At 33.6% G+C, this 20321-nt stretch overlaps 1 protein-coding gene across 1 annotated transcript in view; it reads left to right on the top strand.

Annotated features, from left to right (window-relative positions):
• Positions 1-14654: 14654 nt before the first annotated feature.
• Pus7 (pseudouridine synthase 7) overlaps positions 14655-20321 on the top strand; it is a 99575-nt gene continuing 93908 nt past the window's right edge. Inside the window, exons 1-2 of the mRNA XM_081760031.1 lie at positions 14655-14674; positions 16158-16252. The gene's annotated coding sequence lies outside the window, so the exon portion shown is untranslated. The remainder of the gene's footprint in view (positions 14675-16157; positions 16253-20321) is intronic.

Here is a 20321-nt window from a genome sequence, read left to right as displayed (position 1 = left end):
GGTTTTTAAGTATTCGATTAAATTTTGAGTCCACTAATTTCCAGTTATTACAAAAGTTCAAGTGAAAATTTGAAACTAAATTTTTTCGAACTCAAATTTTTCAAATCAAAAATATTCAAACTGAAATTTTCGAATTAAAAACATCAAACTAAACTTTCGAACAAAAAAGTTGAAATCAATATTTTCGAATTCAAATTTTCAAACAAAAGAAATCAAACTGAAATTTTCGAATTATAAACATCGAACCAAAATTTTCGAACAAAAATTTGAAATAAAACTTTTCGAATTCAACTTTTCAAACCAAACAATTTCACACTGAAATATTTTGAACTAGAAATTCTAAACTAAAATTTTTGAATCAAAACATTTCAAACCAATTTTTGGAACTAGAAAGTTGAAACTAAAATTTTCGATCAAAAAAACTTTTCAAATTCCGAAAAATGAAATCAAAATTTTCGAACCAAAACATTTCAGTCCAAATTTTTGAACTAGAAAGTTGAAACTAAAATTTTCGAATTCAAATTTTTGAAACCAAACAGTTTCACACTGAAATTTTTGAACTAGAAATTTTAAGCTAAAATTTTTCGAAAAATGGAATCAAAATTTTCGAACAAAAACATTTCAATCCAAATTTTAGAACTAGAAAGTGGAAACTAAAATTTTCGAATTATATGTTTCAACCTGTTTTCGAACTAAAAATTTTTATAACGAAATTTTCAAATGAAATTTTTGGACCTAAAATTTCAACCCAAAATTGTCGAACTGAAAGTTAAAGTTTCGAACAAAAGAAATAATTCGAAATTTTCACACAAACTTCTTGAAAATATTTAACCATAGCCATTTACTGATTTTAAAATTTTAATTGTCTTGAAGAAATATTTGGGACTAAGTTTTGAGAGATGAACCGTTTGGTAAGCCATAGCCAGACCGAGACATTGATATTGCTTGAAATGAAGTTTAATCAAGCTTTATTTCATCAGACAGTACTAACTTACGATCCGTTTTAGTGCATTTTTGTTTCAGATCAACGACCAACCATAATCGGACTTTTTTTCGTATCATCATGAAAGCACGCAAAGCTTCTTAGAACGGTTACAGGCGTTACACTACGTAAAAACCCGAATCGCTACCACAGAACAAACATAAACGCATATTTTTCAAGACCTTGAATCGAACCTGGGACCATTTTAAGAGAAGGTTACTTACCACCTCTCCTATAATAACAAAGTACAACTCAAGATAGGTTGAACGGTTGGATTTCGTAATGAAAACAAATGCGATTTCCTGTGGCAAGATCGGTTAAGGTCTTCAACGTAACCCGACGCAAATCAAATGAGGTCTACTAGTTTTACTAATGTACGACTCTTGTGTTGAATGAATACATTGGGTGGGTGAAGAAGCTGTCTTTACTTCAAGTAAGTCTAATATTTTAATTTTTCAAATACATAGCTGTTTTCGTAAAATTACAATTATTTTCACACACACACGGAAAAAGATACATAACAGTAATACTGTAAAGATTAGTGGAAATTACGCGCTGTGATTGGGGGCGCTGTTGAGAGAGGGGCGCAACAAAAAGACTTGCCCCCTCTTATATTCGAAATGTTGTTACGCGGCTGTATATATATATATATATATATATATATATATATATATATATATATATATATAATATCGTATATGCATCATCTTACTGTGAGTAGTAGTGTGTTAAGGCAAATTCTGCACTCCATGAGGAGCAGCGTAGCGTGTACAGTGAACAGCAGTAGGTGAACAATATAGAATGGGCAACCTCTCTGATTTCCAAGGGCAAATTTAACGCTCGGTTATTTGGTACGAGCGTGACAAGTTAGATATGTTGTGCATTTCTCGAGGGACAGAATCCAACATGACAGCCTACAAAACTCTCAACAAAACTACATCAGCAAAAACGAATAGTGGTTGGAAGAGAACTCTCAGTGATAGGTCACGTCGAGCATTAAAGCAAATTGTCATTCAGAGCCACGACATAGGAACGCAAGCTGCACCTCCAACAGCATGTGTCCAGTGTCGAATTCAGACATTTTCACCCGGGGGAATGTCAATTCCTCGGGTGGGGGGTTGTTTTTCTGTATGTTTGCAAGAAAGAAGCATATTTAACAATTCCATTCACATGCACATCTTACCTAATATTGAGACTAATTGCTGATAAATATTCAATGTGAAATTATAATTTTAAAAAAATCGTTTAATTTGATCTAAAACATTAAATAAAGACTGACAAAAAAATTAAGACTAAACTTTAGCTAATATTTACAGTAGCTATTTTTGTTATTAGTTCCTATATTCAGTAGTTGCTGTTTGTTACTAATGTAGAAGTTTTTAAAAAGATTTAAATTAACTCGAATATTTTTTGTCCTAAAACAAACATACATAGGAATATCTTAACAAAAAGTTATCATTCTTTCTCACACTTCTGATTCTAAATCAAGCATATTAGCCTTGGTTTCTGCACTGTAATAGTTTAGTTTACGAAATCTTCAGTAGGATTAGTGCGTGTCGTGGAAAATCAGCGTTTGGCGCGAGAGTATACGACGGCACCACGTAAATATGAGTGAGGTCGACAGACCAGCCGCGAAAGGTGAGAAAATTTTAAAAAGTAAACCCTGCTTCTCCTTCATTTTGAGTACTTTCTATTAATTTTTTCCTTTCATTTTATATACGTTCACATGCCCACATGTGCACATGTGTTTCATTCCTATTTTCTTTCCTTTTTTTCTTTTCTTTTCCCTCCCGAATTTTGCGCCCCTTACTTCGGCGCCCGGGGCCGTCGCCCTGCTTGCCCCTCACGCATGGCACGGCACTGAGCAGGATCTTCATCACCTTCAATAGCAATCTTTCACTTATATACTACTATTATATTGATAAATTCTATATAAATCTTTAACCCAGGAGGGATAACTGAGTAGTTTGTTAGATAAAAGTAAAGTGAATTCCTAATTATATATTCATGACACGTAGCAAGCTGCTTTACTTTTTTGCATGTTAAAATCAAATTTGACATTGATGAATAGCTTTGAAAAACATATTCCGTTGAGATGTTGTAATAATAATTGTTTTTACGGGCGGCATTTTTATAGTATGACAGTTTGAAGAATGGATACACCTTTTTTTCCGCATATTAATGACACAGAAGAAATACGATAATGTATACACCTGCAGCTGGAGGTTGTATAGAGAACATGACATATAATAAATGTTTTCCGGTGAAAAGAAATGATAATTGGACAAGCAGAATACAGAAAGACCTTTCGGAAATAACATATGCAGATCAGACACGTAGAACAATTTAATACATTAATATGCATCACATGTAACGCGGCAGCTGTTGGAGAATATTCTGGAATTGTGATCGTTGGAATGAGTGAAAGAAAGTACTGGAAACTTCGAGATCTTTTTTTTAATTTATTATTGTTGGAATAGGGGAAGGAACACACTCGAAACTTCTAGAAAGAGTGAAGGGCATATAAATACTGATGCATTTGCATGATGTGTATATTTACAAAGACAGCAGGAATAACAAGTGTTAAGTTTGCGAAGAAGATATTTTACTACTAGGAGAGACTGGAAGATTGGTAAGTACTAACTTTCTAGTTTTCTTGTATTATACTTGTTCATTTTTATATGGGAAAGGGACATATTGTAATTGTTGAGATTATAAGGGGACGGAAGTGTTTGTTTTATCGGAAATTGATTGCGGATTTTTCGGCATTGAAAATCATATGACTTGGTGTACTTTTATGGAATTATAACATGACTAAGATATAGTATAATGTAATATGGAGGGTAGAGGGAATCAACATTATTGATTGCACCGGGAATCGAATGAATATTCTCCCAGGTGGAGAAACGTACGCTAAATTTTATGCTTGAAGTGTAAACTTATTACTTATATATAGCTATGAATTGTGTAAGACATAACACGAAGTTAACAGAATCCGCATCGGGAATCGAACCAAGGATTTTCCACGTGAAAAACCGTACGATAAACCTTTTGCTTAGCAGGTATTGTAACTTGTATGTAGCTATGAATGGTGTAAGACGTATAACTGGTATTTAGAAAGTATATGGTAAGAAGGAAGTTTTAATGAGTAGGGAGCCATGACATTCCCGGACCTCGAGCCAGGGTTGTCCCACGTGGAGAACCGCACGCTTGCTTGCACTGTAGACTTTTCTCAGTTATAATTGGTATATTTTTACTGTGTATGAACAAACTTATATTGGATAGGTAATTAACAGAATCTGCACCGCAAATCGAATTATGGCTCTCTTACATGCAAAGCCAATATGGTTGGAAACGTTAGTGCTACGTTGAATATCATATTTTGTAATTTGAAAAGTTGTAATACGGTAACTAATTACAGGTTTTTTTCTTTTCTGTTTTAGGTGCTGAAGCAAATAATAAGTGATAGAAGCGAGAAAAAGCAGAGAACGACGAAAGACGTGGATTTGCATTGGATCATTACTTAAACAGAGATAAACCAGTATTCGGTAAGTATTATTATTAGTATTATAATTGTTGTAAACTTTTGTGTTTTATTTCATAAACGCTAGTGTAACAATGAGGTTATATGGCGACAGAACGTTTAACGTTACCGCAGATTGAACTTAAGGATTTTTTATGGTGAAAGCTAATGCAATAAAAAGAGACCCGACATTGTTTGAACATATTACCCAGGACGAAATGTAGTAGTGAAGTTGAAAAGGAAACTTTATACGTATATTTTGTAATTGGAAGTCGTAATACAGCAAATAACTAATTCTTAATTTCTTTTATTGTTTTTAGGTGGTGAAGAATATCCTCCTACACCTTCACCAACAGTGAGTAATTCCCCGGTGCAGAATTGGGAGTTGGAAGAATTTTTGAAGTTACCATGTGAGTGTACTGTGGAACGTACATCATTGGATTGTATAAAAGAGTGTATAATACCGTATATTGGAAACCAGACGATATTTGTATTTGTATTGCATGCGGTTTTTTGGAAGGTGGACAGTTAAAGCATGATGGTTTGATGTTGGATACGGAATGTCTTGAACGGAAAGCTATAGAAACCATAACAAAAATTGAGGTTCGTAAAGAATTATTATCAATTTACAAAAAAAAAGCATGGACATTTGTTTTTGATTACATGGAACTGTATTGAACGTTTCCGAGATCTTGTGTGAGACTTTAAATACAGGCCCACTCTATTAAAAATTTTACTAGAGAAAGATTTTGGGAAATATACTGATATGGTGTAAAAAATGTACAAGAAGAATTACGAAAGTACGTTAAAAGTAACCTTAGTGTGAGTAAAAGATTTTTATATTGAATTAGAGTGTAGAATATATTGCCAATAACAATAAGACAAATATATATTTTTGCAGTTATGTATTTTATTATAATGGAATATAAGTTTATGGAGTATATTTGGAAAATAATAGAACATACATCGTGATGTTATATTAACGCATTGTTTCTTGGAAAAGATTTATTTTGTATTGCCTTGAAACATATTATTAAACAGAGAATTCGAATAAAATATTATTTGATTGTAATATAAGACGGAGAATGCATAGAACACTTTATTAAATGTAAGGAAACAATGTGTTTTACACATGCGCAGAAGCTTTTATTGTAGGTATATAAATAGATGTATCACACTTGAAAAATTATTGTATTTGATTTGTTTTGCTGAAGAGCAGAAAAATGACTAGCATGGAGATTGTTTATGTTTCACCTAGAGAAAAAGAAATTCAGCGTGAAAACGAAAAACCTATACTGTTAATTCACCCGTCTGACCCCGATTTGCCAGATGAATTACGTGATAAAGTGAGAATCATATATCCATCACAAGAAATAGAAGAAGTGTATTATTTTAGACGCTATAATAGATATAATGATGAAATACTCCCGGAAAGTGATGATGACAGTGTTTCAAATATTAGCTGTTTTGAAGTGGAAGCTAACGAGTGCGAGTGTACTAGTGAAACTATTAGTGATACATGTGTTATACAATTATTTAATGAGTACACACCAAATTCAGTACTATTATGTGAAGCATGTTCTGAACATAATGAAAATGAAAAAGATCACAACTGTTTGCTGCAGTATAATTACGAATTATTACAAAAGGTGTGGACGATGTTAATTAAACGTGAAATGAGAGAGAAAATCTATAAACTTTATTTAAAGAAGCATTTTAAAGGTTGTAATATTAAGAACACTTATACTTTGGAGAAAAATTTAAGCTGGTATATGAATACATTACAGAGTGTGATTGTTATATCAAAGAAATAACAGCAATGTTTTTAGAGAAAGATGAACAATTATTTAATTCTGTAAATGAACACTGAGACACTGTAGCATATGGATTTGATTGTGTATGAATAGAAGAACATATTTATCCTCATATATATATTAGGGCTAAACACTTTGATATAAGTTGTGAAATTACAAAGGGTTACAGAGAATTGAGCTGTTATCTATATTATTTTATAAATGGATCAATTTGTAGTATTGTAATATTAAGAATTTAATAGATTACAAACATTGGACTAACACATGTACATAATAGTTAGAGCTAGAATACTGAATTACTGGCAACTGAATAGTCAGTGAGAGTAATGTATTGTTTTCTTTAGAAGAAATAAATAAACTGATATTAGAAAAAATAATCCATTTATAAAATAATATAGATAACAGTTCAATTCTCTGTAACCCTTTGTAATTTCTCAACTTACATCAAAGTATTTAGCCCTAATATATATATAAGGATAAATATGTTCTTCTATTCATACACAATCAAATGCATATGCTACAGTGTCTCAGTGTTCATTTACAGAATTAAATAATTGTTATCTTTCTCTAAAAACATTTCTACTATTTCTTTGATATAACAATCACACTCTGTAATGTATTCATATACCAGCTTAAATTTTTCTCCAAAGTATAAGTGTTCTTAATATTACAACCTTTAAAATGCTTCTTTAAATAAAGTTTATAGATTTTCTCTCTCATTTCACGTTTAATTGACATCGTCCACACCTTTTGTAATAATTCGTAATTATACTGCAGCAAACAGTTGTGATCTTTTTCATTTTCATTATGTTCAGAACATGCTTCACATAATAGTACTGAATTTGGTGTGTACTCATTAAATAATTGTATAACACATGTATCACTAATAGTTTCACTAGTACACTCGCACTCGTTAGCTTCCACTTCAAAACAGCTAATATTTGAAACACTGTCATCATCACTTTCCGGGAGTATTTCATCATTATATCTATTATAGCGTCTAAAATAATACACTTCTTCTATTTCTTGTGATGGATATATGATTCTCACTTTATCACGTAATTCATCTGGCAAATCGGGGTCAGACGGGTGAATTAACAGTATAGGTTTTTCGTTTTCACGCTGAATTTCTTTTTCTCTAGGTGAAACATAAACAATCTCCATGCTAGTCATTTTTCTGCTCTTCAGCAAAACAAATCAAATACAATAATTTTTCAAGTGTGATACATCTATTTATATACCTACAATAAAAGCTTCTGCGCATGTGTAAAACACATTGTTTCCTTACATTTAATAAAGTGTTCTATGCATTCTCCGTCTTATATTACAATCAAATAATATTTTATTCGAATTCTCTGTTTAATAATATGTTTCAAGGCAATACAAAATAAATCTTTTCCAAGAAACAATGCGTTAATATAACATCACGATGTATGTTCTATTATTTTCCAAATATACTCCATAAACTTATATTCCATTATAATAAAATACATAACTGCAAAAATATATATTTGTCTTATTGTTATTGGCAATATATTCTACACTCTAATTCAATATAAAAATCTTTTACTCACACTAAGGTTACTTTTAACGTACTTTCGTAATTCTTCTTGTACATTTTTTACACCATATCAGTATATTTCCCAAAATCTTTCTCTAGTAAAATTTTTAATAGAGTGGGCCTGTATTTAAAGTCTTACACAAGATCTCGGAAACGTTCAATAAAGTTCCATGTAATCAAAAACAAATGTCCATGCTTTTTTTTGTAAATTGATAATAATTCTTTACGAACCTCAACTTTTGTTATGGTTTCTATAGCTTTCCGTTCAAGACATTCCGTATCCAACATCAAACCATCATGCTTTAACTGTCCACCTTCCAAAAAACCGCATGCAATACAAATACAAATATCGTCTGGTTTCCAATATACGGTATTATACACTCTTTTATACAATCCAATGATATACGTTCCACAGTACACTCATATGGTAACTTCAAAAATTCTTCCAACTCCCAATTCTGCACCGGGGAATTACTCGCTGTTGGTGAAGGTGTAGGGGGATATTCTTCTACTTCGTTTTTAACATCAAGTAACGGGAAAACTTCTGTTTCCAGTGGCGGAGGTTGTGGGCTCACCACCGGTTGGGATGAAAATTCTGTTCCCGGTAATACATCCAAGTTAAACGGAGTAACTTCTGTTTCCAGTGGTGGAAAGTGCGAAATCACCACCGGTTGGGATAAAACCTCTGTTCCCTGCAAAGATGACAATTCTGTAAAATCACTTTCACCTCTTGTACTAAGATCCAACGGTTTGAATGAATCCATGTTTTAAAACCAATCTATAACTCCTTTTCACTAAAAAGCACCGCTATATTTGAACAGCAAAGAATTCAGGGAAATAAGATTTGTTCTCCAGTGTTCTATTAAGATTTTTTATTTCCTTCACCACCTAAAAACAATAAAAGAAATTAAGAATTAGTTATTTGCTGTATTACGACTTCCAATTACAAAATATACGTATAAAGTTTCCCTTTCAACTTCACTACTACATTTCGTCCTAGGTAATATGTTCAAACAATGTCGGGTCTCTTTTTATTGCATTAGCTTTCACCATAAAAAAATCCTTAAGTTCAATCTGCGGTAACGTTAAACGTTCTGTCGCCATATAACCTCATTGTTACACTAGCGTTTATGAAATAAAACACAAAAGTTTACAACAATTATAATACTAATAATAATACTTACCGAATACTGGTTTATCTCTGTTTAAGTAATGATCCAATGCAAATCCACGTCTTTCGTCGTTCTCTGCTTTTTCTCGCTTCTATCACTTATTATTTGCTTCAGCACCTAAAACAGAAAAGAAAAAACCTGTAATTAGTTACCGTATTACAACTTTTCAAATTACAAAATATGATATTCAACGTAGCACTAACGTTTCCAACCATATTGGCTTTCCATGTAAGAGAGCCATGGTTCGATTCGTGGTGCAGATTCTGTTAATTACCTATCCAATATAAGTTTGTTCATACACAGTAAAAATATACCAATTATAACTGAGAAAAGTCTACAGTGCAAGCAAGCGTGCGGTTCTCCACGTGGGACAACCCTGGTTCGAGTTCCGGCAGTGTCATGGCTCCCTACTCACTAAAACTTCCTTCTTACCATATACTTTCTAAATACCAGTTATACGGTTTACACCATTCATAGCTACATACAAGTAACAATACCTGCTAAGCAAAAGGTTTATCGTACGGTTTTTCACGTGGAAAATCCTTGGTTCGATTCCCGATGCGGATTCTGTTAACTTCGTGTTATGTCTTACACAATTCATAGCTATATATAAGTAATAAGTTCACACTTCAAGCATAAAATTTAGCGTACGTTTCTCCACCTGGGAGAATACTCATTCGATTCCCGATGCAATCAATAATGTTGATTCCCTCTACCCTCCATATTACATTATACTATATCTTAGTCATGTTATAATTCCATAAAAGTACACCAAGTCATATGATTTTCAATGCCGAAAAATCCGCAATCAATTTCCGATAAAACAAACACTTCCGTCCCCTTATAATCTCAACAATTACAATATGTCCCTTTCCCATATAAAAATGAACAAGAAAACTAGAAAGTTAGTACTTACCAATCTTCCAGTCTCTCCTAGTAGTAAAATATCTTCTTCGCAAACTTAACACTTGTTATTCCTGCTGTCTTTGTAAATATACACATCATGCAAATGCATCAGTATTTATATGCCCTTCACTCTTTCTAGAAGTTTCGAGTGTGTTCCTTCCCCTATTCCAACAATAATAAATTAAAAAAAAAAGATCTCGAAGTTTCCAGTACTTTCTTTCACTCATTCCAACGATCACAATTCCAGAATATTCTCCAACAGCTGCCGCGTTACATGTGATGCATATTAATGTATTAAATTGTTCTACGTGTCTGATCTGCATATGTTATTTCCGAAAGGTCTTTCTGTATTCTGCTTGTCCAATTAACATTTCTTTTCACCGGAAAACATTTATTATATGTCATGTTCTCTATACAACCTCCAGCTGCAGGTGTATACATTATCGTATTTCTTCTGTGTCATTAATATGCGGAAAAAAGGTGTATCCATTCTTCAAACTGTCATACTATAAAAATGCCGCCCGTAAAAACAATTATTATTACAACATCTCCACGGAATATGTTTTTCAAAGCTATTCATCAATGTCAAATTTGATTTTAACATGCAAAAAAGTAAAGCAGCTTGCTACGTGTCATGAATATATAATTAGGAATTCACTTTACTTTTATCTAACAAACTACTTAACTGTTCCTCCCTGATCCCTCTAAATGACGCCCTCTGAATTTCACCCTTTAACTGACTTATTTTTAATTAAAGAAAGGTGAGTTTACTTTAACAATCGTAAAATACACTTACGTCTGTTATTTTCGATGCGAGAAATGGGATTTAGGCGCTTTATTTCAAATAATGCAAGAACTGAAGTCTGCGTGTAATGGACCCGTTTGGTCTCCATTACAGAATAAGATTATTTTTCTTTTAATACGCCCTTATTGTTTATCTTTACCATTACCAAAAATTTATTAGTTATTGTTAGTATTGGATTTATGCTACTATTTTTGTTTATTACGTTGTATAAGTTAATGTTGGATTATAATTAATCTGCGCCATCAGTGTACTGGCGTTAATGGCCGCGAAATTATAGCCAGTTGTATTCTTTTTCCTCTGTTGAATTGAGATTTTCTGCTGTTTATATTATTAGTGATTGAAATAGAAATAGTAGTGTTGATCAAAAGAAGAAAACATGAATTTGTTGTAGTAGTTTAAATCGTCTGGAATCCGTGAGGGTTCCGTAACTGGAATGTCTTCTCTCCTGTTTATAAATAATATCTTTCACACCAGGATGAATAGAACATCTTAGAAGTTAATTACAAATAACAATTCGGATGCCTGTACAAATGCAATAGTGTAGTCGTTTTATTATTATTGTGATGCCATGTCCAATGATTTAGTTTGCTTCCTGTGATTAAATGATCATCCTTCTGCTATTGCAAAACTGAGTCACTAAAAGTAATATAAATGTTATTGATATACATATATATGATGAAACACGACGATTTAAAAGGACTAAATATGCATTGGAATACGAAGATATTAGTAAATAAATGTTAATTATGTGTATTGGTGGATGAAACAGGAATGCTATTACTTACATAACTCACATGTTAATGTTGATGAATTTGGATATATGGATGTGTACACTATCATAATCACACTGGCATAACCATCTTGATTGTAACCGATATGATGAGACGACAACTGTTTGTTTGTTATATACAGTAACAGAATTAAAACTAGTCAACATTCTACAGTTGTGTTTAATTCCTATTCTCATCTTATGGAACGCATTGTGTATTTATTCCTGATGTGTTTATGTCCCTTTTTTTCTTGTAAGCCTGTCCTACGTTGGCAAGGAATCAGCACTCGGAAGTCCGATGCTTTAATGTTTATCTCAACTGTTATTGTGGGATTGCCTGCGCCGTACCAGAACGGTGAAAGAAAGGGCACTACATGCGGATGTTAAAAATCTCAACTACACACAATATCTTGTTTAACCTCTTTATTCTATATTTAGCCTATACTTTAATCTCAATTTCTTAAATCAATCGTGTTTCGTAAACCCACTATCTTTACTTACATCATAATATAAATCTTATTTAACATTCATAACCTTCCTCTAATCTTGTCTTAACATAACTCCAATCTATCCATTTTTTGTTTGCACATATTACTCTCTTAACTACATAACGGTCTAGTATCATCTTTGTAAGCACTTTGTGCCATTCTCCATTATCCAACATCCAACATTTCTCCCCCTTTTACAAAATCAGAACCTACCAAAAGAGACAAAATATTTTAACGAATATTACATCAAACTCAAGGATTCCAAATCTTATTTGTTCTCTTGTAATTCTTCCGACTTTTTCCTTTTCTTTCGCTCATACCCTATGACCCTCAGAAAATTGATCTGCGCCTGCATGGTGTTTTGTTTTTCAATGATTCGAGCAATAATTTTATCTCGCCCCTCCAGTTGAACTGACATTACTTTGGTCTTTGGCTCAGAATATCTGTTTTCCTCGAATTGTTTCGGACTTGAATCATTCGTGGAATTCCCTCGCCGTTCAATTCCTCTTCTTCTGTTGCTAAGCCATTTTGCGATTACCTGTTTCATCCTCTTTGGTGATCGTACTTCCGAAGTTTCAATAGTTCAAATTGAAGGATAGCTTGCTTGTTTTTCTTCTATGGAATCGAACGCCAATAATTGGTTTGACTCATATGTTTCTCCTTGCCCCTACTCTCTTTCTTTTCTTTCTGTTCCACTTCACCTAACTTACGCTTTAGATTCTTAAGGGAAGGACAAACGTATGCAAAATGACCTTGTTCCTTGTACTTGAAGCAAACTTTGTTTCTGGCTGGGCATATTTCGTTCCCGTGGCTCAATAAACAAGAAGAACAGCGATTCGAACTGATGTAAGACTTTTTACAACAGCGATAACACTCGTAGGTTCGTGGTTTCTGCTGAAGAGCTGTTTTTTTTTTTTTAAATAACAAACTTCTTGGATAAATTTGCGAATTATCACATCTCTTTTGGCAAGTTCTGTCATAAACCAAGATTCTCGGATACCTTGTGGCTTTTCAGTGCTTGCATTACTCTCAACTCTTGATTTCTTTTGGCCGTTACAACTCATCTTCCTACTATCTGATTCACAAAAACTTGTTTACACTGTTAAAACGTAGATTTCTTCCGATTCGACTGCGCCAATGTTAAAAATCTCAACTACACACAATATCTTGTTTAACCTCTTTATTCTATATTTATGCCTATACTTTAATCTCAATTTCTTAAATCAATCGTGTTTCGTAAACCCATTATATTTACTTACATCATAATATAAATCTTATTTAACATTCATAACCTTCCTCTAATCTTGTCTTAACATAGCTCCAATCTATCCATTTTTTGTTTGCACATATTACTCTCTTAACTACATAACTGTCTAGTATCATCTCTGTAAGCACTTTGTGCCATTCTCCATTATCCAACATCCAACAGCGGACATCAGAGATCATATGAAAAGATCGAAAGATCTTCCCTATCTGTCCTTTCTTATCTCAATCTGTGCTAGTGTTACTTACTAATGTATAATATAGGGCGAGAGTATAGTACCTACTAAAATACAAAACTTTCTTCAACAGTTAACAATTTCATGTTCTGCCAAACTCGGTCATAGCGTTAAGAAATACAAGTTTTATTGACTATTTGGTACTCTATCTTAGATGTTACATGTTTAATATTTATATAGAATGGGTCTGCATCATTTATATGTATATTAAGAGATTGGATTTCGTCTGCACGTGCACGGAAAGAAAACCAAATAATTGGGTGAAATAATTTCTACATTTTGTGACTGAAATTTTTTGAGTTTCTCCGGGGGGAATTAATTTTCTTCGGGGGGAGATTCCTCCCGGGCTACCCCCTGAATTCATCCCTGCCTGTGTCGACCATTACAGTCCGTCGCAAGTTAAATGGTATGAATATAGGGGTGGGGTTGCACGGGCGAAACTGCTTGTAAGGAACCATAACGCTTTAGCACGACGGTAGTGGTGCAGCGAATATGCAGCATGGACCACTGATGACTGGAAACGTGTGATATATTCAGATGAGTCATCGTTCATCATACTTCAAACTATGGGCAGTGTTTGTGTGTGCCGGACTCCTAAGCAAACATGGTTCACAATTTCTTGACCCAACCGTGAAACATGGCGGTGGTTCTTTGATCCTGTGAGGTGCAGTGTGCTTATGCTTATAGATCGCATCGCTGCTTGTGATTATGTCACCATTTTAGGGGGCAATCTGCATCATTTGGTCCAGTTGTTTTTGGGCAACGACGGCATATTCCACGATGACATTACCTCCATTCACGTAGCACAAAGTTCCGAAGACATCTGAAACTTCGATAGATGATTTGATTAGAAATGAAACTTTTAATATTGTTGTAGCATGTTTATATGATCGATAAGCGTAGTTGAGTTTATTGTCATTAGAAGCTTTTAAGAAAATATATGAATTCAATCTTCAGCTGAATAGTCTATTTTATGTTGTGCAGGTGAAGAAATGAGCAAAGAATTATTCATGTTTTGTAGGTGACAGAAATGATCAAGTGGCAAAGAAGAACAGTTAAACAGGCCATTTTGAAAAAAAAAATTGGTTGCTGATATTGAATACGAAAAAAAGATGACCAAAAAGTATTGACTATTCCTAAAAGGAAATTCTGAAGGTATGTTAAGTATAATACCTAAGAAGATATTTTCCTTTCTTTATAATTTCTATTCCACTTATCCGTTCCCTGTTACATATTTCAAAATAAGCTAATTTATTGTATTAGAAGCTTCACACGTGGCCGTTTCTACATTATAGATTATAATATACTTTATCCTTTTTGAAATCAAAAATCCGATTTTATGAATGTAATACAAAAGAGTGAACAATAGTGCTTCCACATGTGGTAAGTAGAAATATATTTGACATTACACTATTTTTTTCTTCTCTTTTTTTTCGATGGACGTAGAAAATTATTCTCAAAGCATAGCCCGGTGACCAGAGTACGCTAATTCGGACTGGCTTTATTAATACAGACGGAAATGATTTTTAAAATTAGACAGCAATAACAATTATGCAGAAATAATATTCAGTAAACCCTGTTTTAAAATTACTTAAATCTGGTATATATATATATATATATATATATATATATGTGTGTGTGTGTGTGTGTGTGTTTTTGTGTTTGTATATATATATATATATATATATATAGATGGATGGATGTATCATCACAAGACAAACACTACCACACTGTTTGCAATTTTAATTGATACTTATAGTTTCGAAACGGTTGTACAATGAAAATGAAAATGTCTTCCATATACGTACACTCATGTCCAAAATTATTGTCCCATGTCTATAAATATGTTGTTGTAGGAATATAATTTGATAACGAATTCGCCCGGTATTTCTTATAATGTTAGTATGTGTATAATCGGCAATGACATGTATGTGACAAATTTCATGTGAAAAGAGTAGTAAATAAGAACAATGAAACGAAAATAAACTTTCTTGTCCATTTAGCAACATTTTGTTTTACTCATTCTAATTTTCGTATTTATAATTCTTTTCCTATGAAATTTACCACAAATATACATTTTCCGATTATACACATAGCATCAGTATTAAAAATAACCTCCAAAATCATTGTCAAATTATATTCTTACAAGAAGACAGTTATAGATATGCGACAATCATTTTGGACATGAGTGTACCAGTAGAAACGTATGATTCAAGGAAGACAAATTGAAATATCTATTTTCATGTATAGCATTAACACTTACAGCAGGAAGCATGGGATGGACAAACTATTCATTATCGTTAGAGGCACAATTATAAAGTCGAGTGACCGATGTCAGTAGGAGTATGCTTATGCATATGTAATTACATGCACCGTGGTCTCAGGAACATGCTTATTGTTTAGTTCATCTCCACTGTTCTGTTTGAGTGGAGATTTTGACATTTCAAATATAACTTCTCATTTACGGTTGACGGATTAAAATTACGAGAAAGTTATACATTTTGTTTCGAGTAATCAGTAATTATTATTATTATTATTAGTAGTAGTAGTATTTTATTATTATTATTATTATTATTATTATTTTAATGTTATTTACTGAATTTTCTGTATTTTATAATTTCAATGTTATGTTTTGCAGAAATAAAGTTTGACCTAGACATTCTTCCGAAGGAGACATGGAAAAAGCTCAAACAGATATCTCATGACAAGTTACATGATAAAGTGGAAATAAATGTAAGTTCATTTATTTATTTTATGTTGTGCAAGTTTTTTGGGGATTCTCTCGTTTCCTCCCACTACATTCCACCATTATCATTTATCATTACCGTCTTCCTAATCCTTAGTGCATAATCATGGAACATTTATCTATATCTATATCTATATCTATATCTATATCTATCTATCTATCTATCTATCTATCTAGATACAATAATGATGATGATACAATAATGATGACGATGACGACAAGGTCACTATGGCTATGTGATAGATCTTGACCTGGTACTGGTTTGATCCCTGATAGATCCCTGGTTTGATACCAGTCCATGTATGTTTGTGGTGAATAACATCGTGTCCGTGAGGTTTTCCGTTCCCTTTCATTTTGAGTCCTCCACCCTTTCATAATTATTCAGTTTTATTAAGCATCCGTATTCATTAACTTAAAAGACATAGCTGTGGGACATTAAAGATTTAATTTTCATTACTACTGCTACAGTCTTTTCGGCCACTGATTTATTGGTTATCGCGTGCGCCTTTGGTGCATATGGTCCCGGATTCGATAACCAGTGGGAGAACATTAGAATTTGAACGCACTACGATGGTTCGAATTCTACCTTAAACTGTAGATCCATGTTTCATTTAGCCTTGGTGCTGTAAAGGGACGTTTAACTTCAACAAATACCAGTTTTATTATTATAATAACTAGTGACGTACATTGTTGAAGTGAGCTGTCGTCATTTTTCCCTATAACTAATTTCAACCTTGAACTATATGAATAAATAATGCTTTGTAAAACACATATTATGTTTTACAAAAAAAAAAAAAAAAAAAAAATTGAGTATTATTACAAAATTCTCGTGGAAATGCTTTATTTACAAATGGGGAAAGGGAGACCTCTCTCTCATTATTGATCGATTATAGCTCCCTGTCAGTTAAGGCGATTGGGGATCGTCAGAAAACCTGACTCCGTTATCCACCAAAATCGAATGACTTTATTTTATGAAAGCTATTGTGAGCATATTTTTGTTTTAAATCTTCGTGTGTAAAGTCTTTCCAGCCTTAGAACAAAGTAGACGTAAACAAAGCGAAATGTATTACTCCGCGGCCCACACGTGCTTCGGCAGCGAGGGACGTGAACAGCAAGATCGTCTGCTTACTATCGTCGAATGATTTCCAAAGTGTAAGGCTACAGTTGCTTGGTGAATAACTCACTGACACTGACTACTGCTATGTTGGAAATACGTATTTTCTTAAATCCTTATATAAACGAGATTGCCTCTGTTCCTGTTGTCCTCTTTTGTGTTTTATAACGAGACGAAAATGGATTATTGTCACATATCGTCGCCATGAAACTCTGCATTTTACAATAACTTTAAATGAGTGAGGTAGGCGAGCGAACGCATACGCATGCGCAGTAAATACTGTATGTCCAAATACGGGTGAGGTTGAAATACAGCTACATCTGTTAAAATATATTGCGTTTATTATCACAAAATGCAGGATAAATTCAGATATTCTTATTTGAAACTATTATTTTAGTAGGGATTATATTGCGGTAGGATACTAGTGCAGTGAGACCAACAACCAATCACTGGTCATCAACCCACTGGTAGTCAGGTGGGTTTGTTTACATCTACTTTTTTCTAAGGCTGGAAAGAGAATATGTATACTGTGGGAGGTGACTGGCCATTTTTGAGTGTCTTTAACACCAAGCACTAGATATTATGTGAAAGTCTCAGTAAACATACTCATCATATTATATCAAAATGAATAATTATTACGTAGAAAATTGTGGAGCATGTATATATATATCGGGTGTTCCAAAATAAATGTTACAACTCTTGGGAGGTGACTCCTGCCACTGAGACAAGAAAAAAAGTTCAATTGAACTTTCGGCTATCGGACATAGTTTCGGATCTACAAGGTGCCGAAAGCGTGGGAAAATGTCTTTCGGACGCCAATAGTTCGGAAACTATCCAACGTAAAGAGGGCGGGTAAAAAATTCACAGAAGAAGTCATACCTGCTGTATTGAATTTTGCATGTTTCACAATCCTACCATGCACACGCAAGGGATTCCCCAAAGGAACGTAGGGAATCCCGGATAATCTACCAAATGAAAATTGGTCTAAATGGATATGAATTGATAGGGTCTCTACCAGGTAACAATAATTCGTGTGTATTAAGACGATATCTGGAATATATATATATATATATATATATATATATATATATATATATATATATATATATATATATATATATATATATATGGGTTATTTTATCTGCAAATATGGCCCACCCAAACTCAGAAATCTGTCTACGTACCTGCCTAAGACAACCCCTCTATCGCTTTTAATGTTTTAATGATGTGAAGCAGAAGAAGAAGAAGAAGAAGAACAATTCGGAATTCATCTGCTGCTGCATATGCCGGGCAGATTGGTTGATGTAAGTAAAGTAATTTGTTAGTCGGTAAGTAATTACAGTACAGTTATGTGAAGTAAGTGTTAAGTATGAATGGGTACATTTCCCTTACATTTATATCTGTTGAGATGTGGTAATATTGTGCTGAGGAATATTTACCATCAGTAACCTGATCGAAAATATGCAAGATGAGAATATCTCAGCATTTAAAATTGGAAACTTTACTGCTAAAACTATTAATTCACAAAGATAGAATAATCTATAAGAAACTTTCTGATTGGAGATTAAGGAAGGTCTGTAAAATTATAAAGGCATTACTCGAGCAGACGGCATGAGTCAAACAAATTTTGACACATTTCTTACATTTTTAGGTTAGGTTAGAGCTTTGTATTTTAGCAGAGCATGTACTAAATGACGAGCAAGATTATATCTTGCAAATTGACTAAACAAGTGCATTAAACTAACTTGTGGTAGATCGCCACTAAAAGGCACGAATTCTATCCAACCGAGTCAGCAGGAGTGCAGCACGGTGGCCTGACCGATAAAGAGGGTGTGCATCCATAGGAAGCAGGTGCGTCAGCGACGGGAGGTGTACACATGAACGAGGATATTGGAAAAATGCACACAGACATTTTTTTCACTCAAGATTCATTTCAATATAGTGTGTATTGACCACGAAAAAGGTTTCAAATCGTACTTTACCTGTAAGTTTTTTTTTTTTTTTTTTTTTTTTTTTTTTTTTTTTAATAATTTGGTAGAACCGTCTGCTCGAGTGAACCCATTATAAAAGCATTTTCCTTTCTTTTGTCTTAGTGTCAATGATTCCGTTAGACGTTTTCGACTTATCCTGCCCAAAGAATTGTGTACGGATTGATAATATGCATGCAGGCTGATGTACCCAGATGTGCTATCCTGATACCTGCTATCCTATTACATGCAATTGGTTCCTCACAAATTTGACTCCTAGTACCTAAGAAGTTGTTTCATAGGTTAGGGTGCAGATAAACTTTACAAGGACTTCACCTTATGGGTATAAATACTCTTCTGAACGCATAGCGTAAGAACAAGTGTGCAAAACAAACGCTAACTTGTGTGAAATGGCCACTAAAAGCGAGAATGCTATCTAATCGTGACAGGGCAAGAGCGTACCAAGAGTACTCGTGCTAGAGCGTGGGTGCATCTACATGGAGGAGGCGCACAAAGGATATGAGCATTAAAAAAAAGAATAGCGACAAACACTTGTTATCGCGTAATGACACATGAGTTAGGGCACTTGTAGTGGTTTCAAACTTGGCAAACATAAAATACAGGCTTCTTACATTGTGCAGAAATACTCCGCCGGTAGAAATTAGGACTAATCTTCCACAGATGGTGGCACATGAGCCTGTTATCAACGTTATATTGCTGTTTGTTGTTATTTTAGTATATCTTACCTACAATTGTTCCGCTTTCTTTTCCGTGATTCACTCTTACGTGTTGATCACAAATATCTCTTACAGCCATGCTTTCTCTGCTCTGAAATAGGTACGTATTCATCTGTATTACACTACTGCGCAAAGTTAGTATGTTCCCACTGCTAAGTGTTGCAAACTACGCAGTATTCAGGAATAACGAAAACAATGATCTTATGTTTCCAATCAGCACAGTAAGCAGCGCCCTACT

The sequence above is a fragment of the Thermobia domestica genome, chromosome 5 (assembly GCF_964235325.1).
Source record: "Thermobia domestica chromosome 5, izTheDome1.hap1.1, whole genome shotgun sequence".
Taxonomy (NCBI): Eukaryota; Metazoa; Arthropoda; class Insecta; order Zygentoma; family Lepismatidae; genus Thermobia; species Thermobia domestica.
The sequence above is the reverse complement of the archived record's forward strand: the minus strand, read 5'-3'. Positions and strand labels throughout refer to the sequence as shown.